At 36.7% G+C, this 24,054-nt stretch overlaps 1 long non-coding RNA gene across 2 annotated transcripts in view; it reads left to right on the top strand.

Annotated features, from left to right (window-relative positions):
- The first annotated feature begins 6,373 nt into the window (after positions 1–6,373).
- The window catches only part of LOC131381207 (uncharacterized), a 56,695-nt gene continuing 39,014 nt past the window's right edge, over positions 6,374–24,054 (top strand). For both annotated transcript variants that reach the window (XR_009209780.1, XR_009209781.1), the window contains exon 1: positions 6,374–6,484. This is a non-coding gene — a long non-coding RNA (uncharacterized LOC131381207). The remainder of the gene's footprint in view (positions 6,485–24,054) is intronic.

The following is a 24,054-nucleotide window of genomic DNA, read 5'->3' on the forward strand; positions in this document are numbered from 1 at the left end:
CCCTTATGAAGTCATAATCTGCTAAGGAACACAATACTTCTAGGTCCAGAGAAAAATAACAATGACACAAATCAGCACTATTAAAATATTAGAAAATATTTGTTTGATGAGCGCTATTAGTGAAGTAGTTCCCAATCCTTTTAGCATCATTGACTGGTTTCATGGAAGACAATTTTTCCATGGATGGTGTGTGTGGCAGGAGGAATGGGTGAGGATGGTTTCAGGTTGAAACTGTTCCACCCCAGATCATCAGGCATTAGATTCTCATAAGGAGTGTGCAACCTAGATCCCTCACATGTGCAATTCACAATAGGGTTCATGCTCCTACAAGAATCTAATGTCGCTGCTGATCTGACAGGAGGCAGAGGTCAGGTGGTTATGCTCACTTGTCAGCCCAGTTCCTAAGAGGCCACGGACCGCTACCAGCTGGCAGCCCAAGGGTTGGCCACCCCTGTATTAGCATATTAGAAAATAAGTGGTATGTGTTGCTAAGTGAATGAGTGCACAGATATAATCAGAAATAACTATCTGAAAAAGAGGGTTTGGAAGTAGCCTTTAAATATGAAGGATGGAGAAATGCAGAGGAATAGAAGGGCCATTTCACCAGGTCAGGGTGGCATTTTGAGGAACTAGACCTGTAAATGCAGACAGTAGACTGTGGACAGTGAGCGGGCCACTGAAAAGTGTTTATCTGTTGCCAGTAATAAGACAAATTCAAGCTGGATCAAGAGTTGTAACTTGTAGGTTCTCTAATGATATTCCGGTTTAGAGATTAGCTGTTCCAAAACCTTGAAATGCTCACACTTTCCAGCCACAGAGGTGCCTCATGATATATAGTAGCAACAAAATAATGTTCAGGGAGGTTTTATTGCAGAAGCAAATTAATGTTAATGAAACAAACATGTCGTAAGTATCAGACTGAACTATTTAAGAAGCTTAACTGAGCTCATGACTCAACTCATGTTTTATCACAGAGTAGCAAATATGTGTTTCATTTGTTTTACAAGCTGAGAGTTGCTTTAAGCTGGCTTGTTTGCTCTGACAGTACAGAAGATAATTCAATATGTAACCAATACACCAACTTGCTGTTTGTTCCCAAGTTCTCCAGGTTGCTTGCTTGTGTCACCTTTTCCTTTACTATTTAGGTAAAATTTGCTTAAATCAACTCTCCATAAATGGCGGGGGTGGAGGGAATACTTTGTTTCCCATTCCCCTAGAGGTCCCTGGTTATATGGATGAAGGATCATCTACATATATTTCTCTTGACCTCACCCTCTAAATTCATACTTGTGCTTCTTTATCTGTCTTCTGGATTTTTTTTTTCTTCTGCACCTACAGTTCACTTTCTAAATGATATCATTCCCCAGAAGTCAACTTCTCCATAGTGTCACTTCCCACAAGCCATCTCAGCTCAGGGATCTGGACCCAAGGCTGTGTGTATACCAGACTTTACTCAACTTTTAGGCAACAGAGGAATTTTACAAAAGAGTCTGGCAAAGTGGCAGTCTCATATTAAACTGTAAAGAATGTGTTCTTAAAATTTCCTCAAACTTTTCTGCCTCTAGGAAATTTTCCCTGATCAACTCTTCAAGTTCCAACCTCCCATCCACATCACTACTGCTATTAATCATGCTAATCAGTGCACTAGGCTAGTAAAAAGAGTAATAATAGCCAATAATTACTAAGCACTCTATGCAAATTATTAGTTTTTGCACTATTCCAATGATGTAATTACTATTATATCTCCATTTTGAAGACAGGAAAAATGAAATACAAAGCAGTTAATTTGTCTAGAATCTCACAGCAGTGGAGTATGAAGTAGAAATTAGAAAGCAGATTCCAGATCATATGATTCTATTGATCATGCAGTACCATTTTCATATTTCTGGGCAGGACTGACCCAAATGTATGTGGACTATAAGCAAATTTTATATATATATATACATAATTTGATTTTTTAAAGATGTATTAAAATTTGCATGAACCCATGTGAAATAAAGTGATTTACATTACATTAAACATTATTTATTTATTTATTTATCTATCTATTTATTTTGAGATAGGGTCTCACTCTATCGCTCAGTCTAGAGTGTGGTGGCATGATCTCGGCTCAGCCTCTGCCTCCCAGGTGCAATCGATTCTCCCACCTCAGCATCCTGAGTAGCTGGGAATATAGGCATGCGCCACCATGCCCAGGTAAGTTTTTGTATTTTTTGGTAGAGATGGGGTTTCACCACGTTGGCCAGGTTGGTCTCGAACTCCTGACCTCAAATGATCTGCTGGCCTCAGCCTCCCAAAGTGCTGAGATTACAGTCATGAGCCACCGCGCCTGGCCTTAAAGAGGATTTAAATTAATGGGTAGGAAAGGGGTATTTATGCATTTGATAATTGTCCCATCAATGAACAGAAAGATTCTTTGTAGCATTCTAACTCATCTTTTCTTATTCAGGCCAACAGATAATCATTTCATATTATATATTGTCAAATGTCCCATTTCTTGCTAATTTCATAAGTCTCACCTTGAAAAATTGGTATTAATACTGTGACTGCACATAATAACATGGCTTTTCTCAGCCTGTGTGAATGAAAACAATACAGAACTTTTGGTCTCTGCATCTTCCTCAAATCATTTATTGAATGCCACCTACATGATTCCTCATCAAGCAGTGATCATTCATTGTGCCGCAATCTACAAAAATTAAAATAACTTTCTAACTCAGTACAATGCAGATATGCAGCAGACTCTTAGTTATGCTCCCAGCTAACAGTATTTAACCCTACAATCCTTCACTACAGCCAATAACTAGCCCTAGTTCCAGAGGAGAATCATGATTGGTGGTTCCATTCCAGTTATTAGGGATTAGACAGTTCATGCCATTCTACGTATTAGAATGTGAGTATGTGTTGTGTGGAGCCACTGCAGCCCTCTTACATCCATGAGGCACACTGGAAAAACACTAGGAATGACAGAGCAGAAAGGTGAAATGGAGTCAGGTAATTAGCGATATCACCGGACCCATGAATTAACCAATAGAAAAGTCATCCTTCCCTGGATCATTCTTGTTACTTTCTTTTTTTTTTTTTTCTTTTTGTAGAGGTGGGGATCTCACTTTCTTGCCCGGGCTGGTATCCATTTCCTGGTTTCAAGCCATCCTCCCACCTCAGCCTCCAAAAATATATTCTTGTTACTTGAATAAATACATCTCCTTACTGTTTTTTTTTTTTTTTTTTTGAGGCGGAGTCTTGCTCTGTTGCCCAGGCTGGAGTGCAGTGGCGCAATCTTGGCTCACTGCAAGCTCCGCCTCCTGGGTTCACGCCATTCTCCTGCCTCAGCCTCCCGAGTAGCTGGGACTACAGGCGTCCCCCACCACGCCCCGCTGATTTTTTGTATTTTTAGTAGAGATGGGGTTTCACCATGTTAGCCAGGATAGTCTTGATCTCCTGACCTCGTGATCCGCCCGCCTCTGCCTCCCAAAGTGCTGGGATTACAGGCGTGAGCCACTGCGCCCGGCCATCTCCTTACTGTTTTATACAACTGTTATTTCTCCCATAACTTCATACCCAAAATCATCTTCATTGTTAAAAGACACCAATAAGAAGACTTACTCCCATTACTGAAATTTTATATGAATGACATCTTAATAATTAATTAATTAATGGACCAAATTATAGACAGAGTAAAACACAGTGATTGATTTAAGACTTTTATAATTTATGTAATCATATAAACTTATTATTTATGAAATTATATGTATCATTTATTCACACAAAATCCATTAAACATAGCACATGTACTATGTTATACATTATTTGTTAGTACCATAAATAATAAAGAGTTAAAAAAGAAATTGTCTCTACTCAAAACCATGATAAAGTGAGGTTGTAAAATTATAGCAAAGAAGTACTTGAGCTGTGGGTAACCTTGGTCTCAAGACTGGCAATGCAAGAAACTTGTGCATTTATTCTTAGCAAATGTATTCCTTTCAATCTGTCTACATCAGTTGTTTGATTGAATTGAATATTCAGTCAATTTATTTTTTAGATAGCATATATTTACTCACTTGTAATATGGGAAATCTATAAGGAGCTTTTGAAGAATGACAAAGAATAAACCTTCTAAAGTAAAAAATTAAAACTACCAGAGACTATCCTGATAAATATAGGAATAACGGAAAATGAAAGCAAAATAAGATTGAACCTACACAGTAGTTCAGGAAATTCTCAATTACACCTAAAATTCAGTACTGGTGATATTATTACCCATGATTCGAGAGATCTGAGTTAGAGTCTTGTAAAGATTGTGTGACTGGCCTTGATCAAATGATCACTTCTCAAGCTAGTCTCAATTTTATTCTTCAATCAGATTAAACAATTAGAATGCTGAGAAGTGATTGGCCATTTGGAAAATTGTCTTTCACTGAGAAAAAGTTATATAAAATAGTAATGAGCACTCACTTGAGTGTTTTGAAGGGACACCCTTGGGGACAAATATCTCTACAACATTAGGTGCTCCCTGGAGATGTTTCTCCCAGGTACTAGTCTTATGAAAACGAACAAGCAAGTACACACACAATCAAATAACAAACTTGGTCTCCCCTGAGCCCGTGGTTTCTCTTCAGTTTAGATAAATTAAAATCTCAAAATCAAGCATGCCAAGAAAATAAAGGGCTACATTGCAGCCCCCACCTCTTTATCTTTGAACAATGACAATAAAATGCTACTGGCTATAATTTTACCTCTTCTTTCATATGCCTTTTTTTTCTATACCCCAATACCCTCATGTAAACAATCTAAACTCATGTGCTGTATCTATTTTTGCTAGTATTTATGAGTTCAGGGAACATAGGTGCTTGAGTTTCCTCAATTATAAATTGAGAAAATGTGCATAGATGAGTTGGGTGACATCTTTGAATTTTTAAATTTCTATTTATCTGTGTTTTTTCTTTCAGTTAATTTGATGCTAGCAAGTTGTGACATATACTCATTGATACTGATATTTCAAAAAAATGCCACAGTATCTCTAGACTTAAAAATATCATCAGTTGAAGAATACTCTTTGAAATAAAAATATTAGTAGTACTTACCCAAACTTGCCTTTAATAAAACTGATTTAAAAATATTCGGTTAGAAATATCGTCTGTATGCATATATTTTATTAGTGTAGGTTTTTCCTTTCTATTTCACCATAATGTACTTAGTTTTCTAAATATAGTGATGTTTTATAAAAGATAATAATTACAATGTGACATGTTCTGATTTTTCTAATGGGACACTTTTAAAGAATTATTTAGGCCCAGGCAATTTAATTTTCTTAATCATGTTCAGATATCAATGATGCATATAATACTTATCTGTCTCTTATAAAGTTAAAGGAAAATGTGTTCTAGAATATGTTCCATGTGGATAAAATATAATGACCCTTAAATAAAACACAAACAAAGCCAAATGCAAGAGATTTTTTCATAAAAAATATACTTCAAACGTGTATTTAACAGATTATCTTCTACATCTTTATTCTTTGATATCTCGTGAAACTCAATTCACATGTAAATATCAAGCTTCATACAACAGTGAAATACATTTGACTACTGTTTAAATGTAAAAATTCAAATAGAGTATTTCTAATCTCTTCAGGCTTTAAATGACTGAGCAAAAGAATTAGAAAGAACTAGTGGTTTGTGTAACACACATTCTAATGCTTTTGAAGGGATGCTTTTTTTCTCTTAGACCAAAGCAGGAGCAGTGATTAGTTTAGGTTCAGGGAAATCCGACCATCTGCAACATCCCTATTACACAGCTATTCCCCCTTGTCTGCGGCTAAAACTCTCAGGCAAGCTTTGGCATGAGAATCTATTTCATTTTGCTATAACCATATTTTCTTTTTTTAATTTGCTAATTAGTCTACTACTTAAATTTCCACTTAATTATCATGAAAATAATGTGGAATAACTTGTAGAATATTTTGTATAGGCTTCTCATGGTCTTCTCAATTTCAACTATTTTAAGATTTTAATTATTCTGATTTTAAAATAATTTGCAGTTATTTGTGTGATTACTTGTGTAATTTTTAAAAGTTACTTACACCAGAAAAATATAAGTACTGTTATTATTTTGATGTTTTTCTAATATTAATATGCATATATCATAGGAATTATTTAAATGAATTTTAATTTCCCTTTTCAATCATCTCCCATTGAAAGCTGAATCACGAGGATACCATCTCCAAGCAGGTGGAGTACTTGATCCCTTTAGCAAGGCAGTGATTCTGAAATTTGGGTTTAGACAAAAAGATATTTCAAGCTCCTGAAGAACAAGTTTGAAGGATTCAGAGCAGAGAATTGCACCCTGGCATGATGCCTATGCCAGCTGGACTGTGTGATTTTTGTTCTTTAGTAGAAGGATAACATGACATAGCAGGAATAGTACTGCCTTTTCTTTCTGGCATGGATCAAGAGAAGAGAAAATACAAGAAAACAGACAGAAGGTAAGTGGCCAAATTTTTATTTCTGCTCTCCCATCTCTTGGTTTGGTGTTTGATAATTTGAGCTGAGGAAGAAAGCAGAGTGGTTTTGACTATACAGTGCAGTCAAATACAGGGATGGGATAACTTTTCATGGCAGTCCTGCACAGAAGCCATGGTGTCACAGCTTGCGGTTCAGAGCTGGTTGAAGGCTGTAGCAGAAATTCAGGAGTTTGTGAACAAGGGACGGTTAAGAGCTGCAGGGCCTGTTTTTATAAATAAAAAATTACCGGAATGCAGCCACATCCATCATTTTATGTAGCTGCCTTTGAGCTTCAAGGGCAGAGTTAATTTTTTTTGCAACAGAAGCCATTTGCCTGCAAGTCTAAAATTAATTACTCTCTAGACCTTTAAGAAAAAGTTTCTAACCTCTTATTCTAGAGCTTTGACAGGGCACAAGGTAAGGTCCAGTATAGCAGTCCTGAGCAAGCCTAGAAAGAACAGGTCACACATTAAACCACCCCCCAAAAACTGCCAGAAATGGGAGAGGTATTCTTGGAGCACTGTGCCTGAGAAGCAGTGAAGTATGACAGAGGTTCCCGCTGGCTTCCTGGGGCCAACTGTGCACATCTCTTATCAACAATTGCATACTGGAAGTTTTAGAAGTGATCATAGGAGTATTTACACCATGAAAACTGGCAAATGTGACAAGTCAGATTTTTATTTGTTTGTCTATTTTTCAGACAGACAATTTTGAATCATTTAGTAGCACACCACTGCTCAGAAAATCAAAGAGGAGGTAGGGCTCACAGTGTCTACGGTTGGTTGTACAAGGCTCTCAATGATATCCCAAAACCCATCTTAGAGAAGTGCTAGAGGAAGGGCAGAAATTCAACTAAGTATTTTTATTTAAAAATAATAAGAATTACTTATGGTTTTATTACCCAAGCCTAGTATTTAAAACAGATGTTTAAAAGTAATTGATTTAGCTAATTGTTCATTTATGTGTTTCTGTTACCCTGCAACTGGGCTCCTGAGCCAAACCAAATCAGTTAATGAACTTGTTTCTACACACAGGATTTTAGTAACAGAACATTACCAAATGTATCATGTTTATGTGTGAATATACATTAAATTTTATTACGTGAGAAATATACACAGATTTTATGCTCTTTTTAAAGCTTAAATACAACTAATGTCTTCTATAATATTAAATACTCTTAAAAGACCATTAATTTAACAATAAATCCATAAATTTTCTCTTTTTTCTTTTTATAGTTTTAGCAAGATTCTCCCTCCTACCTCCCTGTTCCCAACATTTAAGATATGTATACAAGAAGAAATTAGGGGAATTTACCACCATCCGTAAACTGAGGGGTTTCCAACTTTAATCCTTTTTTTTTCTTTTGAGACGGAGGCTAGCTCTGTCGTCCAGGCTGGAGTGGCGCGACCTCGGCTCACTGCAAGCTCCGCCTCCCAGGTTCACACCATTCTCCTGCCTCAGCCTCCCGAGTAGCTGGGACTACAGGCGCCTGCAACCACGCCCGGCTCCAACTTTAATTCTTAATGCATCAATTTTATAGTTTCTCTTTAATACATTGATGTAAATTAGCCTTTGCAGCACACAATACACCACTTCCAGGACTTTAAGGATCCCTTTGGGGAAAAAGTTCCGTATTCACAGGTTGACAAACTTAAAAGAGATAATAATACAGATTTGAAAAGCAAAAATGTAGATTTTGAAAATATGGAGATTGAGTTCATAACGTAAAACACATATTCGTAAAGTGTTTAAATATAAGGGAAATTACAGACAACATGGCAATCATCTAAAGGTAATTCAGATATACAGTTGCAAAAAAAAGAAAAAAGAAGTTCTTCAGAAGAACAAAGGGTAATATCGCAATCAAAAAGTAATACATTGAGGAATTTTTCTGCTAGCTGAATGTTATATTTTTAAACCTATGTTTAAAGTTCTGTTGATGAAGTGGCATATGAATTTCTCATCATATTTTCACACTGGGGATGGATAACATTAATTCAATTCTTTTTAATTGAAGGGCATTGGAATTCATTAAAATATTTTAAAATGAAGGTTTCCAAAGTATTACAAAAAGTGAATATTCTATTACTAGGCTTGTCTTGGTGGAGATTATCAGCCACCTGGAGCTAAGGCTCTTTCTCACCTAGGGATGATGAGAGAAGCTCTAATAACGCATTCTCCAAAATGCTGCACACTTATTAGTCTATAATTCCGTAATTCATTTTTTCAAATACAAGTTGTATATATATGATATCTGGCTCCGTAAACAAATTTACCTCCCAATTATTTAATTTTAAAACCAAAATTTTTGCATTTTTTAAAAAAACTTCTAAATCCCCTTCTTATAATTTTGACTTAAATTTCCATATTTCCACAGTTCCACATGGCTGCGGAGACCTCATAATCACGACGGAAGATGAAAGGCACATCTCACATGGCAGCAGACAAGATGAGAGAGCTTGTGAGGGAATCTCCCCTTTTTAAAACCATCAAATCTTATGAGACATATTCACTATCACCAGAATAGCGTGGGAAAGACCCGCCCCCATGATTCAATGACCTCCCACCAGATTCTTCCCACAGCACGTGGGAATTGTGGGAATAACAATTTATGATGAGATTTGGGTGAGGGTACAGCCAAACCATCTCAGATAGATTATATATGGCTTATGTATTTTATACCGCTTTCCCCTACAAACCTAATACATCATGCTACATATTTTTAAAATAAGACATGCAATACAAACATTAAGTATCATCTTGACAAATACCAATCAAAATCTTGCATTTTCCTACTGGGATCAAGGAGATAATCTTAATGTAATTTAGAATCCCACACAGTTAACATAAACAAATGCATGCAAAGTTAGGCTTTGAGGTTTTGCTTATAATCTTCTTACTCATGTTTCAAAAACTTAGAATTTTCTTCATATGGCTCTGTCATTTAACCCTCTACATAGTAAATGTTTTCATGGAAGTCTCCCAAACAGAAGGCTCTTAAACCTTGATATCAATGATCATCATTCTAATCTAACAAGCTTACAACTTTAAATTCTGTGACATTCTAAATTCTTCAAAGATAATACAAATCCTCTCTTTGTAAATGAGATCACCCAACAAGTTAATAGAGAATCAAACATTTTAAAATTCTCTGCATCCATCAAATTCCCCTTTGTTAAACTTCATCTGCATTTCAAACATAATATTTATTTTACTCCTTTGGAGTTGTTATACTCTAGGCATAAGATGGAGAGTGGTCCAGAAAAGGGGCAACGTCTATATTTTTGCCAAGATATTTTGATCATTACAGAGGAGTTTTTGTTTTTGTTTTGGTATCTATGGTTACTTCTCTGAATTTTTTTCTCTCTCTTTCATGTTTTCTCCTACAGTTTCTTATTAATATTTTCAGACTCTCCACATGTGAGGGGATCAATTCATGATGATGTGTCTTTCATAATCCCCATCTGCTGCGAAAGACAGTGTTTCCATCTGTTCATAAAATTTGTTCAGGTTTTCGCTGAGATGGGGAGGGTGGGCATGGTTTCAGGATGAAACTCTTCCACCTCAGATCATCAGACATTATTAAAAGATTAGTATAAAGAGCACATAATCCAGATTCCTCGCATGTACAGTTCACAACAGGGTTCGCACTCCTGTGAGAATCTAATGCTGCCACTGATCTGACAGAAGGCAGAGTTCAGGCAGTAATACTCGCAGCTCACCTCCTGCTGTGTAGCCCATGGCCTGGGGCTTTGGGACCCCTGTTTTAGGTGATTCAGGATACACAGTATTCCAGGAGCTGGAAAAGTGGAGATGATGGTTAATCTCTTGGGGTTATCAGTTTTACCACTTGACATAGATTAAGAATCAAACATGTTTAACTTAAGCTGAGCATGGTAAAGTTTTTTTCCTAAACTTTAGACAGCAGAGCATACACAGAAAGTCCATAAAACAGAGGGATCAATTTAGAGCACACAGGAAAAAATTGCCTCGCTCTCTCTCCCATGTTCTCCTGCTCTCCTTCTCTATTCTGGACTATCCTTCATTCTCTCTCATTGTCAGTCTATCTGTCTTTTGGTCTATCTCCTAAAGAGAGGTTAGGGTAAAACAGAGACTAGGCAGAGAAACAGACTGAATCTATGATCCCTACTTGAAAATGACAAAATCTTTTCTGAATAGAAGACAATACAGAAATAGAAATTTGTGGCCAGGTGTGGTGGCTCACAGCTGTAATCCCAGCACTTTGGGAGACCGAGGCTGGTGAATCAGGAGGTCAGGAGATAGAGACAATTCTGGCCAACATGGTGAAATCCCATCTGTACTAAAAATACAAAAATTAGCCGGGCATGGTGGCACGCACCCGTAGTCCTAGCTACTTAGGAAGCTGAGGCAGGAGAATCATGTGAACCTGGGAGGTGGGGTTGCAGTGAACAGAGATCGCACCACTGCACTCCAGCCTGGGGGACAGAGTGAGACTCCATCTAAAAAATGAAAGAACGAACAAAAGAAAGAAAGAGAGAGAGAGAGAAAGAAAGAGAATTTTGCAATGAAATCTTTTGGCTGGTAAGAAGAGAGAAGGATGAAGACTGAAAGGGACATGTCTACCAAGCAGTCACACAATTTGGACACTTCCTTCTTCCTGTAGCCTACCTCCTCTGTCCAGAGATTCACACTTTTGCTGATACTGCCAAGAACTTGCCAAACTCTTGCTAAAAAAAAGACTACAGATCAGATGTTTTTGGAACATGGATTTTGTCATTTACTTAAGATATAGAAAGTGCTGATGGGATTAATCACCAGCTGGAAGCATAAGATTACCACTGGCAATTATGATGAGTGTAAACATTTTAAACAAAATTCTCCTGTGTTTGGAACTTACTTCATATCAAAGTTTTAGCTGCATTAAAAATTCCTTATGCAAATACCTTCTACATACATCTTCATAACGCCTCTGATTATTTCTGTAAGTGAGATTATTAAAGGTAGAGAGGCAAACTGCATGTGAGCTCTTGAGATAGACACCATAGTGTTGACATCTGGCTCTAATATATATCAACTGTGAGCCCGGAGTTCATTTACTTAACCCCTCGGTACCCCAGTTTTCTCATCTGTAGAAAAGAAATAAAAATAACTAGTTCATAGACTTGTAAGATTATACAGGTTAATATTTACAAAGCATGTAGAGTAGTATTTTGACCACAGTATTAATAAATCAAAAGCATATTTCAATATTTTAATATGTGTTACAGAAACATGTTCCAGAAACTAGTTGAGGTAGTGTTACCTTTTTAACAAATTTAAAAAATTTTTTTCTTAGATTTTTGAGACAGCCTGTCTGTCACTCAGGCTGGAGTGCAGTGGGATGACCATAGCACACTACAGCTTCAGACTCCTGGGCTCAAGTGATCCTCCTACCTCAGCCTCCTGAGTAGCCGGGACTACAGGTGTGTGCCACCACACTAGGGTAATTTTTAAATTTTTTGTAAAGACAGGGTCTCACTATGTTGCCCAGGTTGGTCCCAGACTCCTGGCCTCAAGCTATTTTCCTGCCTTGGCCTCCTAAGTGCTGAGATTACAGTTGTAGTTGTAATTGGTTTCAACACTCTAAATATGAAGGACCAATTTTTCACATCCTTAACACCCCTTATATATTCATTTTTATTCTCCTTTTATGATAGGGTAGAAAATATAATCATATTCAAATTTGTAATTTTTGGTTTTAAAAGTTTTTCATAATTTATTCTTTACACAGATTTTTTCATTTGCAGTACTATGTATTGTAAAAGTTGTCAAAATAAAAATAGAGGTACAAATATTTTTATTCTTTTAATTTATTTTCTTTTTTAATTTCCAACTTTTAAGTTCAGGGGTACGTGTGCAGAATGTGCAGGTTTGTTACATGGGTAAACATGTGCCATGGGGGTTTGCTGCACAGGTCATCCCATCACCTAGGTATTAAGCCCAGCATCCATTAGCTATTCTTCCTGATGCTCTCCCTCCTCCCACTCCCTGACCTCTGACAGGCTCTGGAGTGTGTTGCTCTCCCCATGTGTCCATGTGTTCTCATCATTCAGGGCCCACTTATAAGTGAGAATATGTGGTATTTGGTTTTCTGTTCCTGCATTAGTGTGCTAAGAATAATGGCCCCCAACTCCATCTGTGTCCCTGCAAAGGACATGATCTTATTCCCTTTTATGGCTGCATAGTATTCCATGGTGTATATGTTCCACATTTTCTTTATCCATTCTATCATTGATAGGCTTTTAGGTTGATTCCATGCCTTTGCTATTGTGAATAGTTCTGCAATGAACATACATGTGCAGGTGTCTTTATAATAGAATGATTTATATTCCTTTAGGTATATACCCCCTAATGGGATTGCTGGATCAAATGGTATTTCTGCCTCTAGGTATTTGTGGAATTGCCACACTGTCTTCCACAATGATTGAGCTAATTTATACTCCTATAAACAGTGTAAAATCATTCATTTTTCTCCACAACCTCACCAGCATCTGTTATTTTTTGACTAATAATGGCCATTCTGACTGGTGTGTTGTGGTTTTGGTTTGCATTTCTCTGCTCTTTGCCCCTTTATGGGAAAATTATGTGGGTTTTTAAAAACAAATTATTCTGTAAAGCTCTTTGACTTTAGCAATAATATACAATCACTCATCAAATAAATGGCAAATATTTTTGGAGCATTTTTCTTTTAAATCTTTTTATCATGTCATTAAACCATATATATACACATATATATATTTTCATTTGTGATCTCTCTTTTCATTTGTGATTTCACTTTTATCATTAGACATATTCTGATCTCAATATTAAAAATATATTCATTTGAATCTATTTTATGGCTTCAGTTATTCAATTAATTATGCTAATCTCTCTGGAATTTGTGCAATAATAAGATATGAGATTAGAGCATACCTTGTTTCCTAATTAAACTATTATCACAACCTCTCTGATATTTTATTTAATCATTATCATTTATTTCTATCTTATTGTGACTGTATCAGTCTGTCAATTCAATAACATTTCTGAAGGTAAAATAAAACTTTTTAACATTATTCTATCTTTGTAGAATATAATTTGATTTTTGAATAGGATAATATTTTTTTCTCATTCCTTTTCCTTTCCTTTTACTTTCATACTCCTTTCCTTACAAGGATATAGGCATGTGTCCTAATCCTGTCCATCTTACGACCTAAAGTTCAGTGTTCTGGAAGATTTCTGAAAGGATTTACCTTCCTGATTAACAACAACAACAACAAAGGCAGAGAGAGAGAAGCAGACAGAGATCCACATTTTTAAATCTTGGATTTGACTTAATTTTATGAGTATAGTATGCCAGGTCTACAGGATAGCTATCCTGTGAACAGGAGAATAGTATGAAGCTGCCCCAGAATCCTGGAATTGTTGAGAAGCTGAATTATCTAACCCTTGAACCCCCTACTATATATACCTTTTAATATTGGATAATTAAAACCAATAATAATAAATCCAGCTTTTAAGAACACCCTAGCTGGTTTATTTGCTGATTTTATTAAACTGACATGTCTTTATTGAGCCAACATTTGATTTAAATTTTCCCCTGCTTTCTACCAAGTAAAGGCCAGCATTCTTAGGTCAACATCAGGTTCTCTCCCTTATCTTATTTCCAGCCTAATTTCTGGCTATTTTTTTTTTTTTTTTTGTGGAGTTGCATATTCAGATTTAACTCCTTTTCATTCCATATAGTTTTATTTGTCATCCAGATAGCCATTTCTAGCTGGGACATCCTTCCCACTCATTCCTTCCTATTGAAATTCTCTCTGGTCTTCAAGAATAGTCATGCATTCCAATAATTTGTGAACATACTTATCACAGCATAACTGAAATACAGTTGTTATATTATAGAACATAATGGGGGTCCACTTGCTCAGCACAGTAAAACCAAGTATCTACATGGAGTTTTGCAGCAAAAGAAGGAAAGGCATTTATTGCAAGGAACCCAGCAAGGAGGACCAGGCAGCTAAGTGCTCAAATCCTAACCTTCCCAATGGCTTGCAGGCAAGTGTTTTTAAAGGCAGGTATAAATTTTAGGAAAGCAGAAGCTACAAGCAAAATCGTAAATCAGTACATGGAGATTACACACTGGTTTAGGCCTAAAAGGGCGGGATATCTTGAAGCAGGGATGGCGGTGCTTACAGGTGGTAGATAGATTCTAAGATTTTCTGATTTGCAATTAGTTAAGGAAGAGAAGTTTTGTTTAAAAATTTGGGGTCAGTAGAAAAACATTAACTACCTGGGGGTGAGGAGTGATTTCTCCAATTCCCTCAGGAAGAAATTTGGAGAAAAAGACAACGGTTAAAGTTCATCTTCACTTTGCCCTTATCTGTGCCCATGAATCCCTTTGGCGAAGGTCCTCAGTGGGGGTCCAAGTTTCTGAAAGACAAGTCAGGGACATATGTTAAGATGCTATCCTTCGTTTCTAAGAGGAAAGCAAGTATCTCCAGAACTCTAACTTCCTTGGCTATTGTTTTAAGCTACTATTACCTTCTTGTTTAACAAGTTACTTATTTAGTTCTGGGGCTAGCTTGGTACCTGAAGTTATCCTTAAGGAACTCAGGATTTTCTTTTATTTCCATGCTTTGGGGACTTCAGGTTCCTAAAAAGGGGGTCCTTGCTCTATCTCACAATGTCTCTTTACCCTGAACACCAACAACATCTGGCTTCCATCATTGAAATGACAATTTCACACAAGAGGACTAAAACCATTACACACAGACACTGTTTGCTGTCTAAACTAACATGAATTTACTACTCTACTGCCTGCAGTTGACAAGAATTTAATTGTCCAAAAGTTTCTAAGCCAGGAAGATGAAGATGTTGCAGGGGCCAAGGGAAAGCTTCCCCTTTGCCTGCTGAAGGTTCACTGAAAATGAACTGATGACAGACAGAGATTTATAAGAGAAATGGAATACAGATTTATTTAACATGCAGAGCATGAGAAAATCACAGAAGAATGGTTATTCAATAACCCAGTGAGCTCCAGATGCTTTTATACTCTCCGTCATAGGGCAAGAAGAGATAGATGAGGCATGTAGGCATCAATGATTTTCAGGGGAAATGAATGAGCCCAAAGAACAATGACATGAGACAAAATATTTCTCAGCACTGAAGGAGGTGGCAGGTAGGTGAGGGGCTAAACTTCACTGGAACAAAGGTTTTCTTATTATGCAGATAAAGCTTCCCAGGTAATCTCTCAATGAGATGCTCCAAGAAGAATACACACAAATATGTCTGGGTATGGTGAAAACTCCTAGTCTTCTCTTCTCCCATGGGTAATCTTTCCCAGTTAGTTGATGAGATCCCTAGGGAGGTGATGTTAAGGCAATAGCATTTCTTTTGGAAAGAAGTTTTCTTAAAGAAATTCCAAGAAGGGTTTATCTTGCTGCTTCCATAAAGAAGATCAGAGAGACAGGGAGGTGGGGGAAGGTCAGAGAGAGACCTCGAAACTGCTTGTTTAGCTCAGCATGTCAAAGTGTCACACTTGTGAGTATTGTTTTCTGAGCCAGCACTGTAATAACTTTATGGTTTGCTTTATGGTTTGCTTAAAAACTTCCTGACTGTCCATTTATCTGAACAATAGACAAGTCTACTTTACCTCCTCTCTCAGAACAATATATGCTCAAATCAGCTGAATAAACAAATCTATACAGTTCCAAACTTACTTAGAGCTGTTCTTTCATTGTGCCCATGAATTCTAAACTGTCATATAACAAACTTTGCCCAGTTCCAAACAGGTCCTGTGCATTGGAAGCACTGGGGAAATAGAATTAAAAACAAAATCATCTCTCAACTTAGAATTCCTTTCTTCTTTTTTTTTGACAGAGTCTCGGCCTGTCACCCAGGCTGGAGTGCAGTGGCACAATCTCAGCTCACTCCAAGCTCCACCTCCCGGGTTAAAGCCATTCTCCTGCCTCAGCCTCCCGAGTAGCTGGGACTACAGGCACCCGCCACCACACTCAGCTAATTTTTTGTATTTTTAGTAGAGACAGGGTTTCACCGTGTTAGCCAGGATGGTCTCGATCTCCTGACCTTATGATCCAACCGCCTCGGCCTCCCAAAGTGCTGGGATTACAGGCGTAAACCACTGTGCCCAGCCAGAGTTCCTTTTTTCAAAGGTAGTAGGGAAAGACACAACTTTTATTATTGAATAAGCATTAAACAAAAATGTGATGTGCATTACAGACAATCCATTAAAAGATTTCAAGGACAAAAAGAAATTTCACCCTTTTATATAGTCAAGATATCATTTTATATAGTCAAGATATCAAGATATCACGTATCATTATATACCCATACTCCTTGACTTCTAATGGGGTTACATTCCAATAATTCATCATACGCTGGAAACATTATAAGTCAAAAATGCACTTAATACAGCTAACGTGTTAGCAGTGGTGAATCTGTATGGGTCTGCAGCAACCTCAATTCTTGTATCCTCAGAAGAAAGAATCCCACTAAGGGGCACCAGGCAGAGTGAAAGATGTAGGCAAGTTTTAGAGCAGGAGTGAAAGTTTATTAAAAAGCTTTAGAGCAGGAATGAAAGGAAGTAAAGTACACTTGGAAGAGGGCCAAGTGGACAACTTGAGAGATCAAGTGCAGTTTGACCTTTGACTTGGGGTCTTATACATTGGTAATCTGTATATGTAGTGGTCTTCCAGCACTTGGGAGGAGCCGCACGTGCAGTATATTTACTGGAGTTGGACGCATGCTCACTTGAGGCATTCTTCCCTTACTAGTCAAGTAGAGGAAGGCCATATACCAGTTAAATGCCGCCATGTTGCCTCTTAGTGCACATGTTTGAGCCCACTCACCCAACTCCTGAGATCTCATCAGGAAGCTGCTGATTACTAGTTTTAGGTGTTTCTATCTTTTAGGAGACTGCCTTTCCCTGGTTCCAGCTGTGACCAATTATTATGTTAGCAAGATCATGTAACAACCACCTGACCATCACCTGATAGTCATTTGACATTCCTGTTTGGTGTTTGGGGGTCCCTCTCCTGCCACGCTCATGTCTGACTAGCTACCTACTGAATCATAGCCTAGCCTAACCCACCTTAAACATGCTCATAAAACTTACATTAGGCTACATTTAGACAAAACATTTTATGACAAAGCCAACTTTATAATAAAGTGTTGCATATCTCATGCAATTTATTAAATACTGCAGTGAAAGTGAAAAACAGAATGTTTGTATGAGTATTCACCATTAATATACACATAGTAAAGTCAAAAAATTGTCAGTTGAACTGTTGTAAGTCAGAGAATGTTTCTACATGTTTCAAGATAAACAATAACTAGTTCTGAAATCAGAGAACTTGACGGCATCATTTGTCACACATAGTTCTTCTTGACTTTACTTGATAATTGGGGTGACCTTTAGATAAAGAAGAAACAAACTTTTCATATCTTCATGACAAGAGGTAGTTTTGCAACTTGGAACAAGGTGTCCACTAAAGATATTCTCCTAACTTTCCACAGAAGCTGGGAGAAGGTGGTGCTACATCCCTTGATGCCTACCTTTCAAAGAGAAGGTTCTTGGTCCTTTAGAAATACAAACCTAGATCACAAAGCTGACAAAATGCCAATATGGTCTTCAAAATGATATATATATACATTTCAAAGAGAGAAGTAATTACTTACAATTACATGTTTTATAAACAAAATGCTCAAAGTAAAAGGAGGGGAGGGAAATCTCTTTCCTTATTTTCAACACGGAAGATTATGCCTCTTACTTTTAAATTGTGTTTGTCCTTAGAAAAGACCCATCTTAAATGAGATCTTCCATACCTTTTGAATATACTACCATTGATGTGTCCCATCTGCAGCTCTACTAAGATGGTCAAGGTAGTGGTTACCCCTATTGCAGAAGGAGTAAATTTGAATTTGATTTATACGTTGGTTATTTTGATGGTATTTTTAGCATCAACTGCTGGAAATAAACAACTACTATCTTATATTAATTTTTGAAACTGTCATATACCCTCTAGTAGACTATAAGATCCTATAAGGTAGAAAGTATTTTTTTGTAAATTTATATTTTATTTTAATTTTCTCTGTGGTTAACATACCCTATACTCACTTGACAATCAGTGAATAAACAAACTTTCTTTAGTAGTCACAACAATGCCTTGTCTATATTTTGTGATGTGAATAGGATAAAATTAACTGACTCTGTGGTAGACAATTTATAATTATCTTTCATTACTCTGAACACAATTTAATCATAAATACAAACAAAATAGTATCTCTCATTTAGTGCAAACTGAGAAAAATGACTGAAACAATCAATTACAACATGTCTTCCATAAATTAGTATTATTTTTTCATATCTGCAGTAAAATACATGCAAATTGCATGATTTAACAGACAGGAATTACTAGATTTCTTAATGTACTTTTGAAATTACTTTTCACTCATTATGAATCTTTTCTAGTTCTTGACTGGTTCTTCATTTTCTAAAAGAATATGCATTTTATAAAGCACTTCAGAGATGCATAAGTCTGCATTCCTCTGAAAATGACCTCCCAGAAGAGATGTTTTGGAGAGATGTTAAGCCATTTTCATTCCTAATTAACCCCCTACCCAGGCATTGTCACAGTTTCTCAATCATCATAAATACCACAGATCTCTTCTTTTCTTTAAACATGCCAGAGAGCAAGGGGTCCTGCTGTTACTAGACAAAAGCAAGATGCTAATACAAATTTAGCCATGACCTTTATCCTTTATCAGAGTCATCAAGCAGTAGTTACTTCAAGATCACAGATGAAATAGCAATGCTCAAAGTGGTAATAAAAACTATGTTCTAATTAGAAAAAAAAGGATATTACAATTCTTTATTTGATACTTTCACTTAACTTGCAGGAAGCCTACTGAAATTGCTCAAGAACAGGTTAGGAAGTTTATTTGACCCATGCATTGCAATTATCAAATATACTCCAAGATAGGCAATTAGAGTGGGCTAGTAAAGAGTTTGCATTCAATGAAAATACCACTCTTCAATGAAATAAGGCATTTACTTAATTCCAAAAATACTTGGCAGAGTTAGTCACATGTTTTTTGCCTATGTGCTAGACATTCTCCTGAGTCATGTTTGATTTTGTAATTCTAAAATTTAGCAACCTTTCCATTTCAGCCAGAAACCTTTTCTTCAACTTAGGTAACTACTTCCAGACGAATTAATGATGCCTGCAATTCTTCCCAGATATAAAGAAATAGGAAGAAATTGACAAGCATACTATGCTTTATTATATTGCTAAACATAAACAAATTAAGATTAAAATACAAACATTAGGAAGATGTACTGTCTATGCTCAGAGAATGATCCCTTTTCTCTTCATTATAAGGGTCACAGCCAACGCTTCTCTAACAAAAGTCAGGTAAACAACAGAAAAGCATAACAAATTTATTAACATGTATAAGCATGATGGTCATATAAAAAAGTTGCAAACTCAGGAAAGGACCAGATAATTGACACTTAAATACCCTTTTCATTGGGGTGAGGAAAGTGGGGAGATTGTAAGTGAATGAGCCAAAAGACCAGACAATGGTTTGTAAATGATTTCTCTTTGGATGCTGAATGGGGCCAAAGGACAAATAGCAGCTTTAGACAAGTTACAGGAATGTGAAGGGCAGACCTGCACTGTGAACCAAGATTATCTTATTATGCAGATACATTCTTCCAGGTAATCTGTAGGAATTACCCTCAGAAAAATAGAGGAAAAGCTTATCTGGTCATGGTGATAATTTCCAGTTTCTTCTCTTCACCATTGGTTAACCTTTTCTGGTTATTTGATGAGATACATAGGAAGAGGTCTTAAGAAAATTGCATTTGTTTTGGAAAGAAGTTTCCTCAGTCAGATAAGGTAATGTTCAGAGAGAACCCCTCCTACTTCTTTGGAAAAAAAAAATCAGAGAGATGGGGAGACAGGAGAAGCTTAGAGAGAGCTGTTGATTCTGAGGCTTATTTCTGAGGCCTTTCAATTTTCTTCATCCCAAAGCACTTAGCATCATATTTAGGGTTTTCATTTTGTGAACAAAGAATTTTTTTTCTGAGAGTGTATGTAATGAGATTACCTAAATTAGTCTGAAACTTGAGCAAAAGTTTCATAGAAAAAGTGACATGGGTTTTGAGAAATAAAGATTGAGGCAATATTAGTGAGAAAAAGTGTGGTGGACCTGTAGTGTTCCAGCAGTTGGAGGCTCTGTGATGTGTGAAAATTTCCAGGAAAGAAAAGAAGACCCAAAAGACCACCCGATGTGTGGCATGGAATACATCTGAGAAAGATACAAAGACAAGGCTGCACAGGACATTTGAGGTTGATAGAAATTCTTTGCTTGGCCAAACTTCAGCCAGGCTTCTCACTCGTATGTTAGGCCCATCTGTAAAATCCAGTTTTAGCAAAGAACCCTGCTAAGTCAGTTTAGCAAGAGCACTAATCCTTGATATCTGACCAAGTTTCTTATCTTCCACTCTCCCCTAAGTAATGTCTAATCACCCTAGCCTGTCTTCAGTAAAAATTCTGTTAAGTTTCTCAGTAAATTTATCCACTGCTTTATCCCTGTTTCTTGCTATAAATTCCCACTTGCCCATACTGCATTCTAAGTTGAACCCACTCTCTTTCCTCCACTGCAAGATTCTGTTGCAGTGGTCCCTATACTTATCATGATGGTCCTGAATAAAGTCATCCTTACTTTGCTCTAACAAATATCATTAACTAATTTATTTTAGTAAGATTATATGGAGGATAGCATATATCTTACAAGCAAGGAAAATGTCTGAAAGTTCTAAATAGCACTTGATAAGTCATGTTAAAGAAAATCAGAGCCGGACAATAGTCAAAGTGGTGAAGTCAGATTTATTCAGAGCTATTGCGATAGGGAAAAGAGACCTCAGTTTAGAACTGGGCCCAAATCTGAATATAATAGGAAGAGTGGGGATTCATAGCCAAGTGGGTCAAGGTTGGTGGATCAAATATTTATACGCAGAAACATTATGCCTAAGGGGAGACTCTGACTCTACCAATTAGGTTGGATTCTTTGCTGAAGGCAGGGCAGGATGATCAGAAAACACTCAGTAAGTAGTGGGGGATGAGAACTTTGATCATATATTGAAAGTGATCAGGTATCAAGGGTCGTGAAGTTTCCTAAGCTTTTTTTTTTTTTTTTTTTTGAGATAGGGTGTCGCTCTGTCACCCAGACTGGAATGCAGTGGCACAATCACAGCTCAGTGCAGCCTTGAAATCTTGGGCTCAAGGGATTCTCCCACCTCAACCTCGCAAGTAACTGAGACTATAGGTTGTGTGTCACCACGCCTTGCTAATTTTTTATATTGTGTTTAAGACAGGGTCTCATTTGGTTGCCTAGGTTCTTATTTCACTCCTGGGCTTAAGCAATCTTCCTGCCTTGGCCTCCTAAAGTGTTGGGATTACAGGAGGGAGCCACCACACCCAGCCAAGATTCTTGCTGCAGTTGAGCAATGCAGGCTGAATAATCACCGATCCTAAGGTTAAAGCCTAGAGGGCTTACAGGAGCCTGGCAGAGTTTGGTCAAGGGTAGTCTTTGTTTGTTCTAAAATATCTGATAAGTGTTTTAATAAGGTTTTAATTTAAAGATATATAAGCATCCAAACACTAAATAGAAATTATAATACTGGAATTTCACATACTTCCTCCAGGGAACAGGAACAGGATAAATGGTAAGAGGAGTAGGCAGGTATCAGGGGAATGTAGGAAGGAATTTTCTGAGTTGCGTGGCCAGCTCTCTGGAAATACCTCTTTTTGAGTCAGGAACAAGCATTTGGAGGGGGCTCCTGAAAATCTAAATGCATTTTGTCTATTGTAGTATTACACAATGAAAATCCTAAATTATATTACTAAGTAAATTAAAGCAATGTAGTATATTTTTAACACTCACTGCCTAGATAAGTACTCTAAAAATTACTTTTCAGTTCATATATATGTAAATATCTATATGAGGCTTAAAGTAGCATTGTTAGTTTTCAAATGTAGTTTGCTAAGCCAATCTCAGATTTACAGTTGGACAGAAAAGGAAGACAAACAGCTCGTTTTTCTGTAAAGTAACATCTTAATCTAGAGAACTGATGCCACTCAGTTGGAGATAAAAGATAAAATAAGTAAATTGAATCAATGAATCACTGAATTATTGAAATGAGCCACATTGTCAAATACTTTAATGTCTGTCCATATTAAAACTCTTCTTTGTAGTAATAGATAAATTTCCATGTTTTAGAAGATGAGTTCAACAGTCAAAGGCATAGAGAATTTACAGGTTAAATAAAAACGAACATACAATTCTCTATTGTAGTCTACTTACTAATTATAAGTATTATTAACTTATTATTAAATAATGTAACTGTACCGAAAGTTATTTCTCAGAAAAGGAGAAGGAAAACTTGCTACAATGTTCACCTGTCATTTTGAAATAAACTCTTGTTCCCCAAACTTTGGCTCTGGTGACATTAAGATGGAAAGAAATGTCACTGATGTCTCTCCCCTCTGGACTTAGGTCACATAGTTCAAATATAGCCTTTCTCAGTAGCTGACAGTGCTATTCTCTTACTGAATAAGATACTACTACTACAGTTACACAAACTAATATATACTTAAATTGAGGTGTAAAATCTAGTTAAACGCTGGAGATAACTGTAATATTGCTTTCTGCCACTTCATTACTGTTTTTTCTATGTTCAGATCAATATTGACACCAATTTCTAAGCACATGAACTCAGAGTCAATGAGAGCTTAAAAGATTTCACATTAACAAATTCAGATTTAAACAGGTACTAACAAATTGCAATATGAACGTGAAAACAGTGGAAATATGCTTCCTTTTCTAGATCCTATCTGTGACAATTAAGAGCACTCTATGAGGAAAACACATCCCACCACAATAAGTCATAAGACTACAGAAGCTAGAAACATATGAATATAATATAGGCTGGCTATGCTATATTACTGTGCGTTTCATAAAGCCCCAAGATGGTGAATCTTACCAACTTACTTAGAGTTTTAATCTATTTCTTTTTGTTCTCCTTCATGCGGTTGGCTCTCTAATCAGAATTATTTCTGTATTTTGTCTCTAACAAGCCAACTTTATACTTAGTCCCTTGCCTTCGCAATTGCTCTTATTTTTGCTTCAAATATATTTTGCTTCATTTCCTTCTTATTTAGATGACGATTCTTCACAATATGGCTTAGGTTTCACCTGTTCTACCAAATTTTTCCTGATTATTTTTTTCTTTGCTGTAAAAGGAAGCATTCATTTTTGTTATAGTAAAAAAACTCTATGTGTTTATGTATGTATTGACTGAAGGTGAGTTAGAGGTTAGCTCTGGGTTAACTGCGATCTACTGGATTAGGCTGGATTTGACTGCACTGATTGTCTCCATATATCTTCTAGTTCCGAACACAATCTAGGACTGACAACTATCTGGGACCTGACAACTATCTGACTGGGACCTGACAACAATCTAGGA

The sequence above is a fragment of the Hylobates moloch genome, unplaced genomic scaffold, assembly GCF_009828535.3.
Source record: "Hylobates moloch isolate HMO894 unplaced genomic scaffold, HMol_V3 SCAFFOLD_14, whole genome shotgun sequence".
Lineage (NCBI taxonomy): Eukaryota > Metazoa > Chordata > Mammalia > Primates > Hylobatidae > Hylobates > Hylobates moloch.